Source organism: Onthophagus taurus, chromosome 2 (assembly GCF_036711975.1).
Source record: "Onthophagus taurus isolate NC chromosome 2, IU_Otau_3.0, whole genome shotgun sequence".
Lineage (NCBI taxonomy): Eukaryota > Metazoa > Arthropoda > Insecta > Coleoptera > Scarabaeidae > Onthophagus > Onthophagus taurus.
This window is the reverse complement of record NC_091967.1, coordinates 4867712-4888445: the sequence shown is the minus strand read 5'-3', so window position 1 is coordinate 4888445 and position 20734 is coordinate 4867712. Positions and strand designations below refer to the sequence as shown.

At 34.1% G+C, this 20734-nt stretch overlaps 1 protein-coding gene across 1 annotated transcript in view; it reads right to left on the bottom strand.

The window, feature by feature from the left end:
* LOC111427272 (uncharacterized) overlaps positions 1 to 15690 on the bottom strand; it is an 85334-nt gene extending 69644 nt beyond the window's left edge. The window contains exon 1 of the mRNA XM_071193940.1: positions 15612 to 15690. The gene's annotated coding sequence lies outside the window, so the exon portion shown is untranslated. The remainder of the gene's footprint in view (positions 1 to 15611) is intronic.
* Positions 15691 to 20734: the final 5044 nt, after the last annotated feature.

The following is a 20734-nucleotide window of genomic DNA, read 5'->3' as shown; positions in this document are numbered from 1 at the left end:
TTAACTAAGTTATCGATGAAAATTTTATCAAAACTTCAAATATTGTTTTCTCCGAGGCTAACGGGTTTGGGAGGCTGTAAGGGAGATGGGGGAGAGGAGATAGCAGAAGAGGAGATGGAAGCAGTGCTTAGGGGATTGAAGAAGGGAAAGGCGCCAGGGGAAGATGGGATCCAGAACGAGGCATGGTTGGAACCATCAAGGGTGGTGAGAGTGAAGTTGTTGGAGGGGATGAATAGCGTATGGAGAGGGGGTGGGTTTCCGGAGGGATGGAAAGTGGGTGTAATTTGCCCAGTATATAAAAAGGGTAATAAGGGAAGGGTAGAGAGCTACAGAGGAATTAACCTACTAGACTCGGCATACAAGGTATACACGAAGATACTGCTGGGAAGACTGGAGGAGGAGATGGAGTTGGGGGGAATTTTTCCGGATGGGCAGGCAGGCTTTCGGAAGGGAAGGGGAGCAATCGACAACGTGTACGTGTTGAAGCATCTGGCAGATAGAGAGCTGGATAAGAAGGGAGGGAAATTGTACGCCCTATTTATAGATTTGAAGGCGGTTTTTGATAAGGTGGATAGGGGAAAGTTGTGGGAGGAGATGGGGAGGAGGGGGATCACGGAACACCTAATTGCGAGAGTGAAGGAAATATACATGGAGACTATGGCTAGGATAAAAGTGGGAGATAAGCTGAGCGACGCGTTCTGGACGACGAAGGGACTGAGGCAGGGATGTCCGCTGAGCCCAAGTCTGTTTGCACGGTATACGGCGGACCTGGAGGATAGATTGGGGAAGGGGCAAATGGGAGGGTTGGTGGTGGGAGGTAGAAAGGTGCATATGTTAGCATACGCGGATGACATCGTGGTCATGGCGAGAGAAGCGGCGGAGATGAAAGATATGATAGACATTGGAAAGATATTTTAGGGGGAAGGGGCTGGAAGTGAATGTGGGGAAGACAAGGATGATGAAGTTTTGTAAGGGTGGGAGAAAAAGAACAGAAAACTGGAGATGGGAGGGAAAAGAGATCGAGGACGTTAGGGAGTATACTTACTTGGGGTATGTGTTCAGGGAGGACAACAGGGAGGGGTCGCATGTGATAGCTATGGCAAAAAAGGCGAATAAGGTGATGGGACAAGTATGGGGTTGGGGGAAGAGAGTTTTTGGAAGGAATGTGGCAGCGAGGAAGATTATGTTTGAAGGCCTGGTTAGCAGTGTGATGATGTATGGAGCAGAGGTATGCTGGAGGACGTGCAAGCTAGATACTGGAGATGGGTGCTTGGGGTGGCGAGAGAAACACCGGGGTATATAGTGAGGGAAGAGGTAAAGGTGGATAAGGTCAGAGTGGAGGCGGGCAGGAGAGCAGTGAAATATAAAGAAAGAATAGAAGGGAGGCCAAACTGCGGGATCTTGGGGGAGTGTTGGAGGGAAATTAGAGAGGGAAAGATCAGATATTTGAAAGGAGACAGAGACAACTATTATAGACGAGCGGGCTACTCGGTAACTGAGATAAATAGTAGACGAAGGGTGGGTAGGGAGATGTGGAAAGAGTTGAGAGATAGGGACCGAGATGTGCAGAGATAGGAAAGAAGGACACAAATAAAAGAGGGGAGGTATAACGAAAGGTACAGGGACATAATAACGGAGGGGCTGCCTAGATACTTGTTATTGGAAGGAGATGAGGAAGGGAAGAAGTTGGTGGCTAGGTTCCGTTGTGGAAACGAGGAGAGAGAGCTAACAGATACTGGATGGCCGATGAGGAGAGGTGGTGTAGGCTATGCAGGGAGAAATGGGAAACGTTGGAACATATGTTGAATGAGTGCAGTGAGTTGAGGGAGGAGGAGTTGGACCGAGGGCAGATCTTAGGAGAGGGGGGAGAGGGGAACGATGGATGAGAATGGTTGTGGGGGTAAGGAGACAAAGGGAAGGATGAGGGGATGATTGGGCCGAGGAGCCGAGGGTATGCAAATGGAGGAAGAGGGTAGAGGGTGAAAATAATATACTAATAATATATATATTAGAATGTATTAAGGGGATAAAAATTGTAAATATTAAAAACAATAAAATGCTTAATTAAATATTGTTTTCTCAAAAACTAAAAGTTATTTTTCAAAACGGGTTGGTTCCTTGGAAAGAGGACACTTTTATTAACATTTTGAGAAATTTTCATTCTCATATTCCAAGAACTGGATTTTATATGAATTTTTAAAACTGAATCGGCGAAAAATGCAAAATTCGAAAAAATTGTCGATCATTTCAAAAATTTATTTCTCAAGAACTGAAAGTGATTTTTCAAAACGGCTTTTTGCATTAAAAAGGGGATACTTTAATTAATAATCGAAAGTGATACCAGCACCAGTTCTGTTAGTAATGAATATGATGATGAATTACAAACAAAGAGAAGAAAACTAAACAAAACTGCAACAAGAGATTTTATATATCATATTGGGATTGTTACAATGAGGTTGCTAATGACAAACCTGAAATAAATAAAGTTGTTTTCAACAAAAAAAGTCCTATTGGGGTTGCACTTGATTATTATCTGCAGTGTCCAACGCCTAAAAGAGATACTAATTCCTGCGAATGGTGGAGTACTAAGTAATAGGTTTTTAATATCCGGCCAAAGCCGGATATTTGCCGGATATCCGTTCTACCACTACTAAAAAAATAATGGTGCAAAATAAAAAAAATCATTGTATGAAATTAATGATATTTGTGAAGCAACAACCTAACCTAAACCGGGTGAAGGTGGAAAACTTCTATTCCCCCTAAATTGGAAGGGTCGTGTGAGATTACAGTGGATTAATCCGACCGAAACGCAACTTTCCAATTGAGAATGGTTCCCTGAAATTAGTCCTATTAAGGATATATTTTATGAAGCTCATCTCGGTAATTGCATTATCCCAATTAAAACAAAATATGTTATAGCCATAAAACCCAAATTAAGATATATTACGTATTGTATTATATAGCTTTGTTTTAATATTTCGCTATAAAACATTAGACCATATATTTTATTTCTGTAAAGATAACAATATACCGGTAATTAACCCGAATTACAACCACACAGCTAATTAAGTAGAAAAGTACATATAATAAATGGTTTCCATGTTGCATTAAATCTTACCCCAATGTTTGGAATCAAAGTTTTAACCGCAATGGATTAGCGTAAGTTAAGCTCGACAGGTTACAGTCGCCAGTACATTAGTCCATAACTAACTTCCGGTTGTATTAGGGAGAGAGGTAACATTTATGTTACGATTATAGGATTGATTTCATCTCTCCGTTGATAATACATTTTTTAATAACAATCCTAAAATTTTACATTTCTCCATTTTACAACATATTTTGTATTGTTAAAATTTAAATAGAGAAGTATAAAACAAAAAGTCAGGTAAAGAGGTCGCAATAAAACGGTAATGACTCCCCAACCCAGTAAAATTCTGTTTGAATCTCACAGAAACTGCAGTGATCCTGCAAAAGTACTGAAGCTCGTAAAGACATCATAAAGACGAACTCTTTATGTCGACTAGAAACGAGAAGGGATAGGACGGTGATTAATGTTTTTTGGGGAGTTGAGTTATTGAAATAACGTTAAAACTATGCCGTTATTACGAAACATCCATCGAATACAAACGTATTTCAACCTTTGTTGTCTCGGAAGGATTCTTTTGTGGCGAGGACTGTCGTAAAGTTCAGGTTTCGATTTTTCGACAGTTTAAACGTAGCGAACATTGAAGTTTTCCGATTTTTTTTTCTTTCTATAACCGGAAGGATGGTTTGCGCAGGTTTCGACGTCGATATGAGACACAAAGAAAATAAGAAAACTTCAATCCCTAACCGAAGTTGGGTTATATTTACAGTTGTATGATCTTTCTTTTAATCTCTTTTTTCTCGTTTCACTTCAACGATATTTCATTTTAACTAAGTGGGTATCGTTTTAAAGGGTTTGCATGATAAAACGAGTACTATTTTTGCAGGAGAGATACGTTTGGAAGAAAACTAATTGAAAATTAATTCAGCAGGAGATGCTCAACGACTCTAGATGAACTTGAAAAGGCGAAGGGATTACAAGAAGCCGCGTTAATAATGGAGGAGATTTGAAAACAATCGTTTTCCGTTTAAGATATACAATTTTCCGGGAGTTAGACAATTATTTAAATTTCACTTGGTGCAGTCGCGAGGTCAGGGGAAAGGGGTCAACGGGGCATCGCCTTCGATCGAGCGCTTTCTACTCCCTTCGCTACGGGATATATTCAATATAAGATCAGTTTTCCTGGGGATGAATAAAATATTACGACGGTCGTTGTTTTGGTCTCAACGGCAGGCCATATTAATAAAATATATCTGTACATGATCCCCGAGGGATTTCGGAGGATTTTAGGCTGTTATTCAGTATCGACCAACCGAAAAACATTTTACAAATGAACTGTAAACACGGCCTAAAACACGAATTGAAAATTAACTAAAGTTACAAAGCATTGTTGTGAAAGCGCTCGTATAACTGATGTCGCTACTCAAATAATTAAGCTTCCTAGAAGCATAACTGTTTAACAGAACTTTAAATCAAGTTGCTCTGCAGCGAAAACGCAACGATCCCAGCAATATATCATCTTTTCGTACAAAGTTTGCGATGAAACTTGCACGTTCCGGTCCCGGAGCAAAGCAATAAATATTAAAGACACCCGCCAGCGCCAATACGATTCTGTCTAACCCAAAGTAGGTACGAACATTATGAATGACCCTTGTATAAATAGAGCACACCGTAGATTTGGATGCGGTTTGGGACACAAAAGAATTTATAAATATTTAACGATGTCAGTCCGGGTGGTCTCTCACTCACTTTGAGGTAAATGGACGCATCAAAACCTCATAAGTAGAGATGGTGTGACAAATTTCGATTTCAATGTAACGCAACGGTTCGATTTCGTTTTTCGTCTTTGAATCTATTGTTGCCCTTCAAAAATATAAACGATTTAAGAGGTTCAAGATCAACCGTTGGAAAGGATTCGAATGCCTATTCGGATCGTATTTTTAACACAACAGGAAAAGGACGATTCGTCTTCTTGGACTGTTATCGCCTCGCCCTTAGGGAAATGTAGAACACTATGGCTGTTTTTATCATCGGCACAAGCTGCGATCGATCTTCCTCAACGAAATTTGTTTCCGAGTTCAGAGTGTAATAGCTTTAGCAGTTCTAGCCATCTCCCAAGTGCTCGTGCATATGCGGGGGCCCTTTATAGCCCGTGGATGTAGTAATATGCCTCGTCTCCATTTAGCTTTTCTCAACCCAGTCGTTCCGTAGCGCGAATATTTTAACAGGATTTAAAGAAATATTAGTTACAAGATTAAAATCGTCGTTCTACGAGAGAATTATTGAATAGAATACGCTCACTGCGGGGCGGACAAGGGTTAATCCTTTAAATTGTTCCATGAGCCATTAGCGGAACTGACAGATTTCAGAGGAAGAAAAACGGTAGACGGATGCGCGAGACATTAATTCTCTCCTTTAATCTGCCACCAGCACTTTTTCCTCAGAATAAATGAAAGTCGAAAAACCACGATGATGAGCACTTGACGGTTAAAACAACTTTTATCATTTAATATTATTATTTATTATTAATAGACAAATTTAAATTACAATTGGGACGTTACATGAAAGTTATGCCAAATGCAATTTTTATTTTCAAACAAAGTGGAAACAAAACATCTCCGCTATAAACAAGTACTATTAATGACTCCACCACACAAAACCGACACAATTTCCATTCATTATCCCAATCTGCATTTTCATATTTGTTTAGTATTCAAAATAACGTGTTTAAAATAAATGTGTATAAAAAACCATTTATAAAACCTTCAAACATTTACACATCTAAGAAACGTTGAAGTTCAACCACGCGTAAACATCTATGGTGTCGCGTGTTCCTTCAAAATCGTGCCAGCTGCGCGTTTCGCATGCCGTAAATAATGCCTGAAAACAGCCGAAAGAAGACCTTTTCAGTCCTATCTCTCGCTTGAATGGACCCGCTGCGGTTTGTACGTATCTTATAGCGATTCTGACCGGGACATACCCTTGTCTCCCCTAATAAAAACGAAAAGGTTTTCCCATCTTACGAATGCTATGTCGTTTCGATAAACCGGTGACGACATTGGTCCAAATCTTAGATACTTCTTTATTTCTTATTCAATTCACGACATACTATAGTTCAGTAATTCCTAAACAGTGCGCCGTAACGTGCCAGGGAATCGTGGTTAACTTTGTACAGGTGTTTCGAAATATTGTAAAAATAACAAGGTGAGACATTAAAAATATGTACAGGTGTCCCAATTTCGATGTCCGCATAGGCTATCTCCGAAACTAAAAGAGATAGAAAAAAAGTAGCTTACATGTCATGATCTCGTTTTTCGAGAAAATGCTAATGCCGAAAACTCCGAACAGCTATCGTCTTTTGTCTTTTGACAATCGCGAATATCTTACTTATTATCAAAGATGGAGTACTATAAATAAAACATTATATGGGCAACTTTTTACGAAGAATTCAGTGGCGTAGGTAGAATTTTTTTCCCATCTTTTATTTTCGAGATTTTAGACGTAACTTTATTTTTTTAAATGGAAACCATAGTTGGCTATGACTTAAAATAATTTGTTATTTTCTTCTGATAACAAATATATATAGTTTGTGGGGTATATTTCTTATGGTTATTGAATAATTAACAAAAATTCATTTTGTTCTGTCTAAAACTAATGTATGTATTTAAAAGTTAATGTTTCTATGGTGATAACCATACATACTATGATGGAACATAATGTATCAAATAATTACCAAAGTTTGTATTTAAAAATTCGATAACAACTCTGGCATTATGTGTTGGTACGATGCACCAGCATGTTAAGTGTCAAAGTATAACAAAACTGAATAAAACTTTACAATGAATTTCGAAAAATATGAAAAATGTAACATGATGGAATGCTATATGTTATTAGATTAGAATGCGATGTTAACCCCGGATATGTGGTCCTTTCCCAAACCACATACAAAAACATACCAAAATGACCTGCAAGAGAAATTGCAACAAGACGTCTGACCCAAAAGCCGCTGCTCCCGAATATGAAAGAAAAATAAGTATAAACCATACAAAGCGGGGCTAACTCATTATTTACGTGCCGGAGATGTCAATCGAACATTAGAATTTTGTAGATGATATTTAAAAAAATTAAATAATCTGCTGTTTGTTCAAAATGTTATCTGGACCGATGAAGTCTCTGAGTGTTCAAAGAAGATTGGGGTTTAATGTATGGTGCGCCCTTTTAGATAATAGAATTTTGGCATATAGTATCTACCATAAAAACTTAAACTCAGGGAAATACCTCAATATATTAAGGCAGCACATTGAGCCTTTGGTCGACAATTTGCCACTAAATATGTCTCAAATGATATATTTTCAATATGACGGAGCACCAGCACATAATGCCAGAGTTGTTAGTGAATTTTTAAATACTACTACAAACTCAAGGACAGTAGAATCTAACAGGACTGCTACATCCATTGTTGTGACAGCCTACCCGCAAACTACGTCACACCATTTTCCACGTCCAGCTGTTGTTATGGTCTATGCATTTGCTATGTGTTTTTAGAGGTTATATCCTAGACGTATTCATATTAGTTTTGAAGTTTTATGTTTTTAGACGTATTAATGTCCTTCATATAACCTCTAAAAACATAGACAGTTACCAGGCGTGGCAAATAGTGTGACGTAGAGTGCGGGCAACCCACCCGTAGTCGACTACAAAAATACACTGGATGTAGCAGTCCTGTTAGATTCTACTGTTCTTGCTACAAACTTTGGCAATAATTGGAAACAATGCTTTCCCTCATGGTATGGTTATCACCATAACAACATTAAGTTTTAAATACACACAATAGTTTTAGAAAGAACAAAAAAAATTGATACATTATATTCCATCATAGTATGTATGGTTATCACCATAGCAACATTAACTTTTAAATACATACATTAGATTTAGATGGAACAAAATGAATTTTTGTTAATTATTCAATAACTATAAGAAATATACCCCACAAACTATATATATTTGTTATCAGAAGAAAATAACAAATTATTTTAAGTCATAGCCAACTATGGTTTCCATTTAAAAAAATAAAGTTATGTCTAAAATCTCGAAAATAAAAGATGGGAAAAAAATTCTACCTATGACACTGAATTCTTCGTAAAAAGTTGCCCATATAATGTTTTATTTATAATACTCCATCTTTGATAATAAGTGAGATATTCACGATTGTCGTTTTTGCAAAATTTTCAGTTTTTGCCGATAGGGTGAAAACAAAAGACGATAGCTGTTCGGAGTTTTCGGAATTAGCATTTTCTTGAAAAACGAGATCATGACATGTAAGCTACTTTTTTTTCTATCTCTTTTAGTTTCGGAGATAGCCTATGCGGACATCGAAATTGGGACAGCCTGTACAGGTGTCCAAATTTCGATGGGTTTGGAAACTTAGTAAAAAAGTAAAAACGGGTTCTAATAGATTTTTTCACGTGGAATCCAATGGTGCACGTAGAATTTTTCTAGTCATCACTGTTTTTGAGTTATAAACAATTCAAATACTGAACACTCAACTTCTAAAATACTTAACTCTTTATAACACAAAAACCGTGATGACTAAAAAAATTCTACGTGCACCATTGGATTCTACGTGAAAAAATCTATTAGAACCCGTTTTTATGTTTCCGGATAGCCGAGATATAGGAGGTGTCTGAAAATCGTAAATTTTGAAACACCCCCTATATATCAAAAACGAAGAGGGCTATGAAAATTTGGTTTGCGCCATTGTAAGTTTCACAAAAAAGTAGCTCAGGTTCGCGAAAGCCCCAACTTTCTATCTTTCATAATAACTGAGATACCCTGCAAACCCATCGAAATTTGGACACACTGTACATTTGGTCATAGACTCTACAATGTGATGACCAATTTAAGGTTAATAACACATTAATCACTGAAGCTTGACCACAAGCGACCTCGGCTTAATTAATGGAAACCATTCAGAAAAACTCTGCATCAAACCTACACCTTCTTTAAAAGTCTATACAGGGTGTTTCGGTGACTCGGGGAACAAATGTAACCACATGTACTAGAGTGAAAATGATGACGATTCATGTAAAAAAAAAATTAGTAAAAGTCCTCAAATTGCAAAGATACAGGCCATCAAAGTTAGGAAATTTTAACACATTTTTCTAAATATCTTAAACACTATTTATGGTAAAGCGTTGAAATTTGGTACAGTGGAAACTAATATCACGTAAAATCATTAGGCAGTTTTAGAGTTGGATCGGTACGCGGGAACAATGCTATACAGGTTGTCCCTAAAGTTTGTTTGCACAAAACTTTTTTATTCTATCATAACCCCACATTTATTTTTGCAGTTTCCAATAGTAAATTTAGTTTAGAAACTTTTATCACTCTTAGAGAATATTGATAAAATCCACCGTTTTCGTAGTAAATGCAAAAATGTTAGGCTCCGAATTCAATAACACTAAAAAAAAAAAAATAAATTAATAATCTTAATTGGCAATGACAACTGAAAATCGAACTGAGCTGTCATTACTATTATGTATGCAACATGTCCAAGTGTAGATTTAGCTAAATCACATTTTTAATTTGTTTTAGTTGGTTTAATAAAAAAATCCAAAAACAATAAATTAAAAATCAACAAAAAATAACCAAAAAAAACGACAACACTAACAGGAATAATAAAAAAGTACATATAATAACAAGACAAGTAATAAAAAATACTAAAGGAAATGTTCAAAAACTTAGATTTCTTTTTTTTTAGTGCTATTATTGAAATCGGAACCCAACATTTTTGCATTTAACACGAATACGGTGATTCTAATCAATATTATCTAAGAGTAATAAAAGTTTCTAAACTAAATTTACTATTAGAAACTGCAAAAATAAATGTACTGTTATGATAGAATAAAAAAGTTCTGAGCAAACAAACTTTAGGAACAGCCTGTATAGCATTGTTCCCGCGGACCGATCCAACTCATAAATTGCCTAATGATTTTACATCACATTGATTTATACTGTACCAAATTTCAGCGCTTTACTGTAAATAATGTTTTAGATATTTGGAAAAATGTGTTAAAATTTCCTAACTTTCATGGCCTGTATCTTTGAAATTTGAAGACTTTTACTAATTTTTTTTACACGAATCGTGATCACTTTCAGTCTAGTATATGTGGTTAAATTTGTTCCCCGAGTTACCGAAACATCCTGTATACAGTTTAGTCTCTACCATCAATACATAAGAGCATCAATTTTCGTTCATGATAGTATCAAGCCTTCAATTTTCAAATACTAAGTAGTTTACAAATACTTCAAAGAATTTGTAAAAGTTGTCAAAACATATTTAGAAGATTCTTCAAGAGTTCTCATAGCATTTCCAATGATTTCTAACGATTTTTACAGACACCAAAGGGTTTTCAAATACTTCAGAGGATTTTTAAAAATTGTCAAAACATTTTTAGAGAATTCTGGAGATTTTCGAAGATACCTAGTAATATCTAACATTTTCAAAACAAGCCAAGGAGATATGTCGTGGCATTTCTAGATGAGTTTCAAGAACATTCAGCATATACATAGAATATGATTTTTTAATTAACTTAATTGGGTTTTCGACGGCCACTGTAATAAAAAGCAACTATAGAGCAACAAATTAATATGAAAGAACAAAATTTCTCTTGGATTAACAAAATTTTAAGAACCACTAGTAAACAATTATGATAACTTCAAATATATTTATTTCTCAAAATTAAATTTATCAACCAAACTATTCTCAAATACAAGATTCATACTTATCTAACCTTTTAAAATTTTCTTGCATTTCTCACAAAGGATATTCAATATCTTTAAAGTTCGTAAACAAAAGGAACGGTCATTATCAAGAACAAAAGGATTTAACGAGATTAAACCATCAAGATGTATTTTCCTTCGAGGAGAGTTTCGCGCAGTTCGTATTGTTGAAATATTCCGTCTGCACGGTGAATATGAAAAGATTAAAACACGTATCTATGCTTGCGCTTGTACTTTATTACGGGATGCCACAAAAAATTTGTTTTCAAAGACCGGTTATGGCAATCGTATTTATTCCTATAGCAGTAGACGCGTTCACGTAATGCATCGTTGGAATAACGACCCAACTGAACACTTTACCAGAACCCATTATATTAAATCATCCAATAACTTACCACTTCATATTAATAAAGTCGGCCAGTTGTTTTCAAGAACTCCGTGGAGACAACGCATTTTTTTTTTAATCATTGTCGTTTTCAAATAAAAAATGAAAAGTATTATACTTTGTATGTATACCATATACGTATATCTAACTTTGTATGTATACAGGGTGTCCCGTTAAGCGTACGGAGCGGCTGTATCTCTAGAACGGTAAGGCCTAGAGGTTTGGGAAAAAGATCATTATAAGCAAAGTGACCAAGAGAAATAGCTGGAAATTATTTTAAAGTTCGTAATTCTACCACTAGGGGGCGTAACTGCCATTGAGAAACATAAAGTTCCCGCTATCTCAGAAACTTAAACGATGAGCTATAACTTTGACAACATCATTTAATAGCTTGGATAATACCGCATCGCTTTTGTTTTGCGATATTTCTCATATCTGTCATAATAAGGGAGGGGGAGGCCAATGCGTTTTCATATGTTTACATTTTAATATCTCCTACACCATTCAACCGATTTGAATATTTTCGGTGTTGTTTGAAAGAGCATTTTATGCTCTTTTTAAAGATATTTTCAGTAAGACCGTCTGCTTTAAAACAAATGAGCTAGAGGACGTTATCTGCAGCGATTACATATTTTTGTGATTTTTGAAGAAAAGTTAAATGGAACGATACTATTTACTTCACAGACCCTTAGTCACCTTAAAATTTGCAAAATTTTAGTGAAAACCGCATCTCGATATCGCCACCCGTTCTCGAGTTATAGAAGAAAATGTTAAAAACTCGAGTGCCATCAATCGGATCCAGTTACCTCATCAAGAAAAACAAATCACATAACCATGGTAACTGTAAATATGTCATTTACTAACGCAGAAGCGTATGATAGAGCGTATGATGATTTATTTTCAATGTTTCGAATACGATGCAACTGCATGGCAAAAATGTGCAATGCAATTACGACAAAGAAAGACATTTTTCTCTAGAAGTGTTTTTAAGATTGACTTAGCGATTACGGAAAACTGGCAACGTGTAGCCCATTCAGACATCTCTATGAATTCGTAAATCACATTGGTGCGCAATGTGATCCCACATAATCTGGGAACTCCGAAAACAATTGTCCACAAGAGTTCTGAAGAGAATAATATCTCCACCACGTTGTTTTACATCAGGCCTTAACAGATACCGATTATGATAACAGACTGAACTATTACCATTGACTTTTAAATATTATTTGGGCAAATCCAAATCTTTTATCACAAATGCTATGGATGCATGAAGCATCTGTCCACAAGCTGATGTAAACTTGCATAATATGCATTCTTGGTTCGAGCAAAACCCACATTGCTTTCACCCCTTTATCTATTGGGTAGACTAAACGACCTGACTTTTCAAGAAAAACCAATAACCAGGGAAAATATGACAAAACACTAAATACCAGTAGAAACGTGTCCAGGGCCGAGACTTAAGCGCTTTTTTTTCGTCGAAACTAGATTAAATAAATGCATCCAGGTTTATGGAAGGCATTTCGCACATTAGTGAGTTATTTTTGCCAAAAATTTAAGTTATTCTAAGTGTTTTGGTTTATTTTGTTTTATTATCATTGTTGATGTTTCATTGATCCGTTGGCTTTTCAACACGCCTCAAAAGTAGTTTTGAAGCAGTTCTAAGCTTGGATAAAGTGTGAAGGAAGGTTCTAGATAATAAAATTTTTGTTCTCTCTTATTTGTTTCCTAAGGTAACTTGATCCGATTAAGATATACGAATTTTTAACATTTTCTTTTATAATTCGAGAATGGATAGAGATATCGAGATGCGGTTTTTACTAATATTTAGCAAATTTTATGGTGATTAACGGTTTGTGAAGTAAATAGTACCGTTCCATTTAACTTTTTTTCAAAAATCACTAAAATATGTAACCGCTGCAGATAACGCCCTCTAGCTTATTTGTTTTAAACCAAGCGGGCTTACTAAAAATATCTTTTAAAAGAGCATGAAATGCTCTTTCAAACAAGACCAAAAATATTCAAATCGATTGAATGGTCCAGGAGACATTAAAATGTAAACATTTGAAAACGCATTAGCCTCCCCCTCCCTTATTATGAGAGATATATCGCAAAACAAAAGCGATGCGGTATTATCCAAGCTACTAAATGATGTTGTCAACGTTATAGCTCATCGTCTAACTTTCTGAGATAGCGGGAATTTTATGTTTCTCTATGGTAGTTACGTCCCCTAGCGGTCGAATTACGAACTTCAAAATAATTTCCAGCTATTTCTCTTGCCCACTTTGCTTATAAGGATTTTTTCCCAAACCTCTAGGATTTACCGTTATTGAGATACAGCCGCTCCGTACGCTTAACGGGACACCTTGTATAATGTATCGTTCAATATAAATATACCACAATCTAATGCTGAATAACTAACACTAGACTTAAAAATAGAAATTCGGGTTCCATTCGGGTTTAGCCGCACGTCTCTCAAAACGGCTAAATCCGAATGATTTTATTTCCAGGTCTTGTCTGAGTTTTAGTGATAGTGCTAGTGCAAAACTAGAACTAACACTAGACCTAGAACTAGAAACATTCGTATTTAGCCGCACGTCTCTCAAGACGGCTCAATCCGAATGATTCTAGTTCCAGGTCTTGTGTGAGTTCTAGTGATAGTGCTAGTGTAAAACTAGAACCAACACTAGACCTAGAACTAGAAACATTTGAGTTTAGCCGTGCGTCTCTCAAGACAGCTAAACCCGAATGATTCTAGTTTTAGGTCTTGTGTTAGTTCTTGTAATAGTGCTAGTGTAAAACTAGAACTAACACTAAACCTAGAACTAGAATCATTCGGGTTTAGCCATCTTTAGAGCTAATGTCAGTTCTACTTTTAGTTCCATTAAAATATTCAACAATCTAACGCTGAATAACAAATAAAACTAGAACTAACACTAGACCAAGAACTAGAAAGTTTCGGGTTTAGCCGTGCGTCTGAAGACTTGTTTCTAGTTCTAGGTCTAGTGTTAGTTCTAGTTTTAGTTCAATAAAAATATGCAACATAGTGATATCTTATGTTAACTAACGCTGCCTACCACTGTCACTAGAACTAACACTAGACCGAGAATCAGAAACATTCGGATTTAGCCGAACGTGTCTCAACACGGCTAAACCCGAATGATTCTAGTTCTAGGTCTTGTGTTAGTTCTAGTAATATTGCTAGTGTAGAACTAGAACTAACACTAAATCTAGAATAGATTCAGACATGTTGCATTTTATGTAGGACAAAGTTAGTAAGAACACCCTGATTTCTATGGAAATATATTTTTGTATATTGCATCTTAAGTGAAATTCACTGTATAGAATATGTTATATAGAATGAGTGTAGGAGCCGCTATAAATTGTCTACAGTTTTAATCCGCATAGCAGATGATTTTGATTTAGCCCTTTATAAATAATTCAGATTTAGAGTGATACAATAATTATTTCCAAAAATATATGTGAAAACTTAATAGAGGTGGTTAAAAATTTAATAAACGTACATATAAAAACAAATAAAAAACATTGTATAAACATAAAAGGCCCATAAAAATAATACGGAAATTTGTTTATTTACATTTCAATATTTGAAATGAAATCTACGCAGATTGGGTGGTTTTAATAAAATATAAAACAAAAATGTTTCTATTAATTTTGTTCAACTTTAAATTGTACGTGCTTCAATTGAATCAATAATTCATATTCTACATAGGCGACTTTAATTTAATTTCATGATAATTATGTTAATGTAAATAGGAAGTCATGATAATTTATTATGTAAAATTGAACCAATTAATTTAATCTCATAACAAATTATTTAAATTAGCAGCTTTGCTTTTTATAATTTGTAAATATCCCTTATTTTACGAAAAATAGAACTATTACAGTTGTAAATAAAACATACAATTTAGTATAAAACCAGCCGGATAAACTTTCAGCTTCGGTATTATCCAAGCTGAGAGTCTGAATTTGCATATCTAAAACCGGGCTACGGAAAGATCAACCTTGGTTTTGGCGAGGTTTCGTGCATTTGCAGTTAACGATGCATTCTATGGAAAATCCAATTTAGGCTTTCGATTGGCCCACTTCAATATCAACTCCATAAAACGCAATTTATACTCGTATGTAAAGTCACGTTTATTTCAAAAAAATTTATCTCATCAATTTAGATTTAATCATCTGTTTTATAAATTCTATTACTTCGGTTGCTTTTGAACCAATTAGTTTAAATTTGCAAGCCGTCGAAAAGAATTTGTTATTTTTGAAAGCAAGTCACGTCGTCGAGTGTCGTCATTAGTAACCGAATCCAATAGATCCGTATTGAATAGAATCTTTTCTCACCTATAGACCGACAAACAAGCGTTACCAGGCTCGTTCTTTAGTGGATTGTTGACCTTTTAGCTGATTTAATTCACAAACAATAAACAGTACAAGCAGTGTGAAAGTGATATTGTATCCTTGGGTCCGGGTGTGAAGCGGTACTGACGCGTTCACAATGGCACAAACCCGACGCGGTACTTTAGGGCAGCCGCACCAAAGGTGCCGACCTCTGCATTGCCCTTTCAATGGACCCGTTCGATCGGAGTTAATTTGCTTGGCGAAGTCATGCCGACAAAGCTCTGCCACTCTCTTTTCTCTAGTCTTTCGACGGTGAAATACTTCTACATCAAAGCCAAAAAAAGACAGAGCAATAAGGCGCGTTACGACTATTCAAAATGTCCCGACAACGACTTAAAATACATGACTTTACAGGGTTACAATTCGAGAAAACCAAGTTATTTTTATTCTATTGTGCAAAGAAGAAAAGATTTCCTCAACTTTATTATATCTTATACTTCATATTTTTAAATTTTAATACAATTTTTGTAAATAAGGTTGCCTATATGTTGTATAAGACAATGCCTTATTGTTTAAAAATTAATATCTCAAAAACTAAAAGTTATTTTGAAAATTCTGAGAATGCTGAGAATTTCATAACAATTTAGTGAAACCCCGCTTTGTTATGATTTTTTGAAAATAATTGTTTATCTTAAAAAATGAGAAGTTGCCTTATTACGTTTAAAAGTTAATATCACAAAAACTACAAGATATTTTGAAAATCCGTTTCGTTCATTGGAAAGCTAATACTTTGTAATACAAATGCTGGTAATTTCATAAGAATTTAGTAAAACCACAATTTATTACGAATTTTTGAAGATAATTCAGTTTATCTCGAAAAAAGAGAAAATGCCCTATGTTTAAAAGTTTATGTCTTCAGAACTACAAGATGTTTTAAAAATTCGTTTATTTCATTGGAAAGCTTATACTTTGTATAACAAATGCTGACAATTTCATAACAATTTAGTGAAACCCCGCTTTGTTATGATTTTTTGAAAATAATTGTTTATCTTAAAAAGTGAGAAGTTGCCTTATTACGTTTAAAAGTTAATATCACAAAAACTACAAGATATTTTGAAAATCCGTTTCATTCATTGGAAAGCTAATACTTTGTATTACAAATGCTGGTAATTTCATAAGAATTTAGCAAAACTACAATTTATTACGATTTTTTGAAGGTAATTGAGTTTATCTCGAAAAATGAGAAAATGCCCTATGTTTAAAAGTGTATGCCTTCAGAACTACAAGATATTTTAAAAATTCGTTTGTTTCGTTGGAAAGCTTATACTTTGTATAACAAATGCTGAGAATTTCATAACGATTTAGTTAAACCCCGATTGGTTATGATTTTTGAAAATAATTGTTTATCGTAAAACATGAGAAGTTGCCTTATTATGTTTAAAAGTTAATATCACAAAAACTACAAGATATTTTGAAAATCCGTTGCGTTCATTGGAAAGCTAATACTTTGTAATACAAATGCTGGTAATTTCATAAGAATTTAGTAAAACCACAATTTATTACGAATTTTTGAAGATAATTGAGTTTATCTCGAAAAATGATAAAATGCCCTATCTTTAAAAGTTAATATCTCCAGAACTACAAGATATTTTGAAAATCCGTTTATTTAGTTAGAAAGCTTATGCTTTGTGTAACAAATGCTGAGAATTTCATAACGATTTAGTTAAACCCCGATTTGTTATGATTTTTTGAAAATAATTGTTTATCTTAAAAAATGAGAAGTTGCCTTATTATGTTTAAAAGTTAATATCACAAGAACTACAAGATATTTTGAAAATCCGTTTTGTTTATTGGAAAGCTAATTCTTTGTATTACAAATGTTGGTAATTTCATAAGAATTTAGTAAAACTACAATTTATTACGATTTTTTGAAAATAAATGACGTTATCTCGGAAAAATAAAAAATGTCCTGTTTAAAAGTTAATATCTCCAGAACTACAAGATATTATGAAAATCCGTTTATTTCGTTAGAAAGCTTATGCTTTGTATAACAAATGCTGAGAATTTCATAACAATTTAGTTAAACCCCGATTTGTTATGATTTTTTGAAAATAATTGTTTATCCTAAAAAATGAGAAGGTGCCTTATTATGTTTAAAAGTTAATATCACAAAAACTACAAGATATTTTGAAAATCCATTTCATTCATTGGAAAACTAATACTTTGTATTACAAATGCTGGTAATTTCATAAGAATTTAGTAAAACTACAATTTATTACGAATTTTTGAAGATAATTGAGTTTATCTTGAAAAATGAGAAAATGCCCTATCTTTAAAAGTTAATATCTCCAGAACTAGAAGATATTTTGAAAATCCGTTTATTTCGTTGGAAAGCTTATGCTATATATAATAAATGCTGACAATTTCATAACGATTTAGTTAAACCCCGATTTGTTATGATTTTTTGAAAATAATTGTTTATCTTAAAAAATGAGACGTTGCCTCACTATGTTTAAAAGTTAATATCATAGAAACTACAAGATATTTTGAAAATCCATTTCGTTCATTGGAAAGCTAATACTTTGTATTACAAATGTTGGTAATTTCATAAGAATTTAGTGAAACTACGATTTATTACGAATTTTTGAAGATAATTGACTTTATCACGAAAAATGAGAAAATGCCCTATGGTTAAAAGTTAATATCTCCAGAACTACAAGATATTTTGAAAATCCGTTTATTTTGTTGGAAAGCTTATACTTTGTATAACAAATGCTGAGAATTTCATAACAATTTAGTGAAACCCCGATTTGATATGATTTTTTGAAAATAATTGCTTATCTTAAAAAATGAGACGTTGCCTTATTACGTTTAAAAGTTAATATCACAAAAACTACAAGATATTTTGAAAATCCGTTTCGTTCATTAGAAAGCTAATACTTTATATTACAAATGTTGGTAATTTCATAAGAATTTAGTAAAACTACAATTTATTACGAATTTTTGAAGATAATTGAGTTTATCTCGAAAAATGAGAAAATGCCCTATGTTTAAAAGTTTATGTCTTCAAAACTACAAGATATTTTAAAAACTCGTTTATTTCGTTGGAAAGCTTATACTTTGTATAATAAATGCTGAGAATTTCATAACAATTTAGTGAAATCCCGCTTTGTTATGATTTTTTGAAAATAATTGTTTATCTTAAAAAGTGAGAAGTTGCCTTATTACGTTTAAAAGTTAATTTCACAAAAACTACAAGATATTTTGAAAATCCGTTTCGTTTATTGGAAAGCTAATACTTTGTATTACAAATGCTGGTAATTTCATAAGAATTTAGTAAAACTACGATTTATTACGATTTTTTGAAAATAATTGAGGTTATCTCGAAAAAATAAAAAATGTCCTGTTTAAAAGTTAATATCTCCAGAACTACAAGATATTATGAGAATCCGTTTATTTCGTTGGAAAGCTTATGCTTTGTATAATAAATGTTGACAATTTCATAACGATTTAGTGAAACCCCGATTTGTTATGATTTTTTGAAAATAATTATTTATCCTAAAAAATGAGAAGGTGCCTTATTATGTTTAAAAGTTAATATCACAAAAACTACAAGATATTTTGAAAATCCGTTTCGTTCATTAGAAAGCTAATACTTTGTATTACAAATGTTGGTAATTTCATAAGAATTTAATAAAATTACGTTTTATTACGATTTTTTCAAAATGAATTTATCTCGAAAAATGAGAAAATGTGCTATGTTTAAAAGTTAAGTTTAATTCCTAGCAAATTTAATGATTTTATTATTTCTAAAGTGGCTCTATGTCCTTCGTCAAGCAAACTAGCCTCAATATATGTTGAAATTTCGAGTCTTCAAGCCATAATGGAGGTTCTTTGGGGTTAATCGCCAAACCGTCGAGTTGAAGCTTTCCTTCATAAATTCTTAATGCATGTTTTAATACATTATGATGGAGTGGTAGAGGATGCTTCACTAAATGATCTGATTCAGTTGATTTAACGAAGTACGCGCTCCAGGAACATTTTTAAACCATTCTTATTTATTTTCGAGAAATATAGAGTTTTAACGTTTATTCATATTAATTTTATTTGGATAATAATATTCCTTTGTTAATATCAAAATTAGAATTCGTAGTTTGCTAATACGATATTGCAAATCACATGACCGTTGATTTCATAACGACCCAGTCCCTGTATATGCATTCGCACCATCTAAAATAAAATACAGTAGCAGTTTCGAAATTAGCATAACTTGGTTGCATAACAAGGGAACCACCCGCGGTGACATCTCTGCACAAGCACACATCATCTCCATCCCTTTCTCGAGGCTACACCCTGCGCCCCGTACGTCGGTCAGCAACAAAATAGTTAGCATTCTCGACGGGGAGTACGAAACATCCCCTTCACATCAAACCGCAAAACCACCCCTACAAAAAGTTACTGTCTCCTTCGTAGTATCGGACAAGATAGTAAGCCAATACGGATCGTTGTCAATGCGAACCCTCGAATTTATTTACGTTGTTGTATTCATACGCGGTTACGGTTATTGTTCGAATGTTGACGTAAGAATAGATCGTTGAGTTATTTATTAAGATTTAATTTGAGAACGTTTTCGTGAGAGAATCGTGTGTGGTCTATGATAAAAAATTTGAATGTTAAACTTAGTTATTAGATAAACCGTTATCTAAAAAATATAAAACATGGTCAAATAACTAAAGAATACTTAACAAAAAACCTGACATTTTATTGATTTAACAGTATTTCTTTTTTTCTCATTCACTTGTACTGACGTTTTTGAATGATTGGTTGCTTTATATGAATAGGATCTTTTCGTTGAATGCATGAAAAATAGAAAAAAAGAGATTGTTGCACAAATTCTCACGCCAACCTACGCATGGGGATGGTTATATCACATACAGGTGTTCCTCTGGATAAACAATAAACGATTGTAGTCCGTATTTGGGGGCGTTTTCTATTGTTGGGATAGTACAGAAGCCATTGATGGAATTGAAGAGGTCGAAAAAGAAAAATCTACGACTTGGAGTTGTGATGTTTTAAGACTTGGAAGTATTCAAAGTGTAGAAGTAAGTTCTGGCGAAGAAATATTG